The following is a 9,173-nucleotide window of genomic DNA, read 5'->3' on the forward strand; positions in this document are numbered from 1 at the left end:
GATCATGCTTAGTGAAATAAGCCAGAAAGAAAAGGAAAAATACCGGATGGTTTCACTCATAGGAGGAATATAAAGGACCAGGGGGAAATAATAATAATAATAATAATAATAATAATAATAATAATGAACAACTATATACCAGAGACATTTTCTGGGGTGTAGTGGGGAATGGGATCAAAAATTGGAGGAGGGAAAAGAAGTGCACTGGACTATGGTGATGGAACATGGGTGATTTGGTGGTGGAAAGCTCACGGGGATTAAACTGGAAAAGGCACAAAATGATGTAAAAATAATCTATTATATTATTTTTAAAAATATGTCAAAAAAATCTTCCCGGTCTTTATTTCTAGTTCAGCTGCTGTAACTCTAACTTCCCTGCTGTTCTCAAAGGTGCCAAGAATGGGTCCCTTTAGGGTCTCCAGAATGAATGCAGCACCTTGATTTTGGCTCTGTAGTACTAATTGCAGATGTGTGACCTCCAGGATAGGAAGATAAAATAATAAATTTGTGATAATTTATTGCATTAGCAATAGGAAACTAATATGTACTCTGCATTTCTTCATAGCCCAAAGTAAGCGCCCCTTCTAGATGAAAGTGGTAAAAAGTACTTCTAACTTTAAAATTTCACTAAATTCATAGTAAATATGGGTCCTCTCTCATGTATATTTGCAAGTTTGTTTATACTTGTGTAATGTATGACAACTGGGAGGGTAGCCTATTCAGTAGACATGATACATACAGAAATAGACATTCAAATAGTGATAAGGCAGAGCCCCCCAAAAGTTTATTTATCCAAAAGTTACTGAAAGTCTACAAATAATCATGGCAGGTATTATGCCACTAAGAAATAAAAGAGAGCTTGGTTCATTCAATGATTAAAGTTATGGCCATGATATTGGTCATCTATCAATTAGCAATTATTGATCTATCATCTATTACCCAGTATGCTGCTAGATGTTGTGTAACATAAAGAAGCATAGGAATGGGTCCATTGTATGTCACCAGGCTAATACTAGAACTTACAGTTGAACAATATGAGGCACATAGAATTTGCATTAAATCACAAGAATAGCATAGATGGACCAAAGTAAGGTTTGCATTCAGCACGACCTGGATGGAAGACAGGCAAATTGGGTTGGGCATAGAGGGGACAGGAGGGCATCTTTAGCAGGAGGAACAACTGGAACAAATGTATGGAAGAGAAAATGAGCACAGCAGGAGTGAGTGGCCCAGAGGAAGTTAGCTTGGTTACAGCACACAGCATGATAGCGAACAGTGGAAGATAAAGTTGGGCAGATATGGCATAACTTTAATTTTGAGCTTTAATAGCGAGGTAGAGGCATTTGTACTTCATGGAACAAGAAGGGAGATGTGCTAGTTGTTTGCCCGATTTTGTTTGATAACTTTTAAAACACAAAGAAATATACACTAACTGTTTCTTCATCTTATGATTCCCCTAGTCATAAGTTAATATGACTAATACTATTAATAATACTTTATCCCTACCCAACTACCCTTGCACTTAACTATTAATTCATCTTATTTTTAAATTGTGATCAATTTTTATTTCTTATTTTTCCAGATGAATCTTGCTACATTTTGCAAGAATGCCAGTGGAATTTTGATGGGTATTGAACAATAAATTTGAAGGAATCTATATATTTGTAAAGATTTATATTTATGTATGCATACAGAACTGGGGTACAGGCCAGAGGTTCAGAGGCCATAATAGGATTCACCATAGATAAAATGGGGGGCCGAACAGGATGACTGACAAAGTACACTGCTGAGGGAAGCAGCGGGTGGGTCAGGAGAGGTCTGCTGCACCATGTGGATCAGCTCTGAGGCAGGGATGGAACTCATGCTGAAGTGGCTTTAGCTTTTTAATGCTGTGCTTTAACCCACAGTGCCACCAGGGAGGGCCCAGAAGCTTTATTTTTGAATTATGATTTTTTTAAGAAAATAGCAATGTTTTATGCTTTGCATGTATGTTTTCAATTTTATTCTTTGATATTTTATTAATGATGTAACTATCTTCCCTACCCCAACCCCCAATGTATGTTTCTAACTGGAAGGTCACTTCTTTCATGGTCATGCTTAGCTTTGCCTATTTCCATTTCTGTTATCCAAGATTCCACTTTCACCTGTGTCAGACACAGGGCTGAGTTGAGGATGACAGAGCACACACATGGACTGACATTTCCCCAACAGCCTGCTTTTTAGTTATTCATCAGAAAAGATATGCATCTCAGTATTTAAATATTATTTTGCTAACCTAACATTTGGGAGGACAATTCATTGAAAAAATGTGAAATATATTTGGGGGGAAGAAGCTAGCAATCAACAAAAATTAATAATCCAAAGTGTGTGTGTGTGTGCATATGAATAGTTGATAACTTACATTTCCTGAATCAATCATTTAAATCCTCCTGATAAAATAAAAAGCTGTGATACAATGACTGGTTATTTAAGATCACGCCTAAAGATAAGGGCGTGATAAATTCTTGTTTACAACTAAAACAGACAAGTATGTTTTATTAGATTTCTGTCTCCTCCCAGTATTTACTTACACAGATACCAATAACTATTAATGTTATCTACTTTTATATACAAACAGTAACATTCTACATATTGCTTTTTCTTTGAAATAGGGGTCATTCTATATCATATCTAAACTAGGTATATTCTTATGTAAGGCTTCACAGTTTCCCGTTTTTGTGATGCCATAGTTTACTTGACCTGTGTTTTCCTATTATAAGTGATGCTGCAAATAACATTTTGGATATAAAATATTTCAGGAACCTCCCTGGTGGTATAACGGGTTAAAGCACAGCACTATGAAATGATCCTGGCTCCACACTGCAGCATGAGTTCAATTCCCCAGCAGGGAGGTGACCTATATGGTGTGGCTGACCAATCCTGACCTGCCCGCTGCTCCTGTTGGCAGTGTATTTCAGTCAATCCACTTGTTCTAATCCTAATTGTGTCTCTGCTGAATCCTCTCCACTCCCTAGCACTTTGTGGCCTATATCCTAGCTCTTATATGCATAAATAAATAAATCTTTAAAAAAATATTTCATACATCTGCAGTCATTATGAAGGTTATAATGTATATAGATGTAATATTAATAAGAAGAAAAACTAAAGGATGGGAAGTTGGGAGACAGAACTATACCAACATAAAATTTTTGTTTTTCATAAAGTAGCATAATATTAAATAAAGTTAGGTTATGATAAAGAATATAATTGTAATCCAAAGGAAAGTACTTAAAAAATACAAAGAGTTAAAACTAAAAGGCCAATAGAAGAACACTGAATACTGGCAGTCAATGAACTCATAAGAAATAGAAAGGGTCAGAGAAATAAAATCAAATGTGACAAAATAAAATAGATAAAGTCTAAGCTTATTGTTAAATACAGTCATATTGTACTTACATTAAATGTAAATAGACTACACATTCAGTCAAAAAAGACTCTTATGAAAAAGGGTCAATTCTTCAGAATCAAATACAAATAATAAATGTTTGTGACTAGTACCAAAGCATCAAACTACTGACAAAACCCAAAATAAAAGTAGGTGAGTCCACAAATATGGACTTATATTTTAATATGCTTTTCTGCATAATTATAAAAACGCTTTTAAGACTAATTGAACAGAAAATGAATAAAGATATCGATTATCTGAACCACAGTGCCAAACCATATTGTCAATCCTCAATAATATTTATAAACTGTACATACAGCAATCACACAATACATATTATCTACAAGTGCACATAGAACATTCACTAAGGCAGACACAATGCTGTATTATAGAAATTGTCTCAATAAATTTGAAAAGGTTGAAATCTTATAGATTGTTCTCTGACTACAAAGAATTAAAATTAGAAATCAATGACAGTAGATTGCTAGAAAATGCAAAGGAAAATCACAAGTATGGCAAGAGGGGAAGACTAGACCTAAGGTGTTGAATAAGAACTGTGAATATCAATGAAGTAATTAATTTTAAAATGCTTAGAAATAAATGTAGGAATATTGGGGGGGGGGTTCTGTGACTCAATTCCAGTGTGGATGTATGTGGCGGCTGCCCCACATCAGTGTAAGCAATTATAGAACAGCATGAAGTTGTCTGAGAATTCATCTCAATTATATTATCTACCCTAAGGTATCCTATTTCACAGTAAAAAAGACTCAATTTCCTGTGACCACCCTTAACATGCCAGCTGCAAGCTCCATTGTTACCTGTGCTTCTAAACAGCCAGTTATAGATCAGAGGTTCCACGGACACCTACTCAGGTTCAGTTACTTTGCTGTAGCAGTGCACAGAACTCAAGAAAATCATTTACTCATTAGGTCAATGATTTATTACAAAGGCTATGACTCAGCAGAGCCAGGTAGCAAACATGCATATGGTACGGTTTGGGGATAAGATGCAGAACCTCCATGTCTTCTCCAGAGCAGCCACTTAAATCTTCACATGTTCAACAACCCTCATGCAGAGCCCTTCATTCTTTGTGGGTTTTTGTTTGTTTTGCTTTATTGACTAACGTCTTCATATGTGCATAACTAACTGGGTCATGGAGGTCTGGGAGGGGATGGAATTTCCAGTCTTCTAATTACATAGTTGATTCACCTGCCAAAGCAGCTCCCATCCTCAGTTATTTTCTAAACAAGAAACACTTTTATCACTTTGTCCCTTAAGGAACAAATCCCAACCAAGGCTTTGGGAAGTTATGAGATAGGAACTATGGAAAAAGAATACATTTATATGAGAAACATATTCTGGTCTTTTGAATGACCAGAATCTATTCCTTACTAATCACAACACTGAAATTTGAACCTATAGGAGTGTGTGTGTGTGTGTGTGTGTCTGTGTGTCCATTCTATCTCAGTCTCCTGAAATTTTCAGAAAACAATAACTTATCATAATTAGCTCCCAAATCTTAATTTATAAAACACAAATTTCCTTGAAAAGGTATTCTAGTTGCACAGTAATAAATCTACAACATCTTGTTGCTCCATAAAGTATGAAATAGCTAAAAGAATGATAGACAAAAGACATGGGAGTCACCAGAAAAATCTGAGACCATTTGAGCATTGAAATAAATAATTATAGTAATGGATTGTATAACAAGGAAAATTAAAATGTGTGCATATACTCTGATATAAGCAAGTATCAGAAAATAAATGAATGAACAAATAAGAAGAAACTATTCCTTAAATTAGTACGTCAGTAAATATAGAAGAAATAATGGAGTTACAAAAATATCAATGAGTGCAAAAACTAGTGGTTAAAAGCTTTTTAAGTCAGATGAGAATGATTCTGGTGGAAGTGTGATGTGCCTCTCAGATCCCACTTGAGGAGTTTAGGGCCTTTTTACCCCAGTTGCTCGGAAGGCTCAGAAATAGGCCTGTTCCCAGCTTCCAATCAACCACCTTTGATAACTGTCCCAAACAAAGAAATTCATCCACAAAACCACACCTTTTATTCTTCCTGCTTCAACTCAAGATGGCTCTCAGGAGTAATCCCATTTTCAGAATATCTCCATCTGAGTCTGCAGTGTTGTTCAAGTCTCTCTAGGGCCTGCATTTTCTCCTTTCCATGGGTGTTGACCCAAGAGCATTCTTTTGAATCTTCTGCACAATAATCTCTATTTCAGGATCTGCTTCCCAGGAAATTCAACCTATGATATTTACATAGTCTCAAAGCAAAAACCATTTCTTAAATACAAAGTAAAATTATCAATTTTATAATGGAGAAACGTGATGAATACCGATTTGACAAGTGACAAACGTTAATCATCAATTTTGAAATAAAAAAACATGATGTGTGTCCATACAAAAAAGGTATAAAACATGGATATAACCATTAATCAACAAAGTCAAAATTAAGAAATACTTTGACTACTGTACTTTCTTTCAAAATATGAAGATCAAAATATTCTTTGTATTCTTTCAAAATATCAAGATCAAAAAAGCAATTTGAGGAACTTGTTCTAAACTAAAGGAAACTAAACTTAGAGATACGCCACTAAATGCACAATCCTGAGCTGAGACCAGCAGATATAGACTTGCACACATTTTGAATAATTAAAGGGAAATTGACAAAATTCAGATAGATAATAGTTTCTATCAATATTATTTCCCTGATTTTCATTATTATAATAGGTTATTTCAAAATTAAGTGTATTGATATAGCAAAAAGGGTAAAAATAAAGTACACTGCTCCTTATATTTTCAAAAATTTCTGTAACTTTTAAGTGATATCATAATAATTTGTTAAGCAAAGATTAATATTTGTAGTTTGAAATACCTTAAAAGCTTGTTATACATTCTTGCAATATATCTTTATGAGGCTGGTTTCTCCACTATGGTATTATTAAAACAAAAGATTTTAGATATACTTTACCCTCTGTGTATAATATGAATATGTTTATCATCCTAGAATAGATAAACTGATACACAAGAAACAAACTCATTCATCACACTGAAATGTTTAAGATGTATTATGTTCATTCAAGTATGCATATAGAAATTGTATGTGTGGGAATCACTAATTAATTCAAGTTTAGTTTACTTAGATTGTGAAATTAATGTTGCTAGTGATCCTATTATCCTTTTATATAAAGGGACAATAGAGAATAGTTTATAATTACCTTTCTTTTGTTTTGATTATATTTACTGAAATGTAATTTGCATGTATTAATGTAGTCATTAAACATTGGAACTTCAATTTTTGTTTTTACATTTCCTTTTACTAGAAATTCTTTTTCATTATGTTAGTCCATAAGTATGGAAATTATATATGCATAGTCAGTCACAACAGACAATTTGGGAGAGACTGTTTAAAGAATTGATTAGTGCACAAAAAATCCAGCCTCCTAGGGGTATTTACTTTCTGGAAGGACCTGCTTTCCTTCACTGAAAGACCAAAACAGTCCGTGGACAGTAAAGGTTTTAATTCATTTGGCTTGAATAGTAAGTATTCCCTTTAGAACTGAATTGTGCTATCAGTTATGCCCATTTTAAAGAGGCTTACTAAAAAAGTCCAAATGTGTGGGTTTAATTTCTGAAAGGACCAGCTAGTCTTACTCACACAGAAATGGTTCAACACTATAGCCTACACACACGCCTCCAGCATACTTATCCAGGGACTGTGAATTTAACTCAGTTTTGGAAGGCAAAGGAGAAGCCAGGAATTGTTAAGAGGTTAAAATCAAAGATTATTTAAGTGTACATGGAAATTTCTTTTTAACTAGAAAACATTTTTCTTGAACAATCTCATTGAAACCTTGAAATTCCTGTCTTTAGTGGGATTGTGGTAAACCTTTTACCCTGCAAGCTAAATCCACACAAGTCTTCTTTAGAAGACACCATGTCCAGATATATGACACTATTATAGGGACAAAATAATAGAACATTTAAGTAAATATTGTCAGTGGAGAATTATTTACTGCTGAAAGTTGTCCAATACTTGAAAATAGGCAAAACCAATTACTGGAAGCCCCCTCCATGGAGATTGTCTATAGGACTTACTGGGTACTATCTGATTCTATGGAGTGTGCACCTGTGATTTCTATGGACTAGCTATTTTTCAACTCTTTGGACTAACGGTTGAGTTAAAGCAATACAAATTATCCCAGTTAATATAAATGCAAATAGTAATGCAAATTAATTCTCTCCTGCAGAGAGATTATAAATCTCTGTAACTACAGTTCCCATTGGAACAAGTTCTAATATCTTACTGGTCTCTCAATTAATTAATGACTTGAAAAAATCATCAATTCATATAAACTTTCTTTTAATTTAAGAATCACAAGTCACATATGTAACTAAAAAATTTACACCTACCCATGTTATGAAGTAACCAGCACTTCACTTCTTCTAATGAAAGAAGGAAACTTGGTCAAAAAGAGTGGGATAGATAACACCTTTACAGCAACAAAAATAAAGTCTTCTAACAAGTTAGTCTTATCAAAGGGGCTGAAATGGTCCAGCATGTGTTGATAGAAGATGTCATAAATTCAAAAAATTAAAAGATGAAAAATATTTATGAAATTCTGTGAAGAAAATACATAAAGACTGGGCAATTGACTCAGGAAGTGGAATAAAATGTACTCAATTATAACATTGGCTGGAGTTTCCTATTTAAGAAATTGGCAACACTATGGTATTGAGATCCAAACTAGAGCATCAAGTCACTAAAGAAACGTAAATAGTTAAGGACTTAGTAACCAAAAAAAGATTATTAAGGAGTGTGATTTAACAGGAACATGAGCAACAGTGAAATAGATTGCTATTTCACAGCTGTGCTCCAGATTACACAAATCTATCAGAATGACCTAAGACAAAAATAGAACTATATCCACCATTGGGAGAGTCATAATGCACTCTAGGGTCTTGAAGATTCGATTAAGTCTTTTGTTTAACCCACCATTCCCACATTTCATCACAGAAACATGAAATTAAACAGTATCCTATGGCATAGAGTTTTTTTTTTTAAGTAAATAATATAATAGTTTATTTTTACATCATTTTGTGTATTTTTCCATCTCAGTTGTATTCCCTGTGGGCTTCCCATCACCAAATCACTCATCTATGTGCTATCACCATAGTCCAGTGCATTCCCCCACCCCTATTTTTGATCCCATTCCCCACTTCACCCCCATAAAATGTCGCTGTTCATTATTATTATTTTCTTGCCTGGTCTGTTATATTCCTGCTGTGAGTGAAACCATCCAGTATTTTTCCTTTTCTTTCTGGCTTATTTCACTAAGCATGATCTTCTCCAGCTCCACCCATGTTGCTGCAAAAGGTATGTGTTTATTTATTATTATTATTATTATTTTGGTTAAAAATAAGGAATGCTTCACAAATTTGCATGTTATCCTTCACGAATTTGCATGTTATCCTTGTGCAGGGGCCATGCTATTCTTCTCTGTATCATTCCAATTTTAGTATATGTGCTGCCGAAGCAAGCATGACATACAGCTCTTTTATGCCAGGTTGAGAAATTTGATTTATAAAGAAAGTAAATTTATTAATCAAGGTTTGTTAAGTAAATTTCTTGATAAAATTTAAATTCTGACCTGTTTCTAGTGACTTTTACATTCAGAGTGTCCACATAATTTAGGAATAGAATAAAGCTGCAGCTGTAGTTGCTCTTTTTTTTT

The sequence above is a fragment of the Condylura cristata genome, unplaced genomic scaffold, assembly GCF_000260355.1.
Source record: "Condylura cristata isolate star-nosed mole 26May11 unplaced genomic scaffold, ConCri1.0 scaffold00010, whole genome shotgun sequence".
In the NCBI taxonomy this organism is placed as follows: Eukaryota; Metazoa; Chordata; class Mammalia; order Eulipotyphla; family Talpidae; genus Condylura; species Condylura cristata.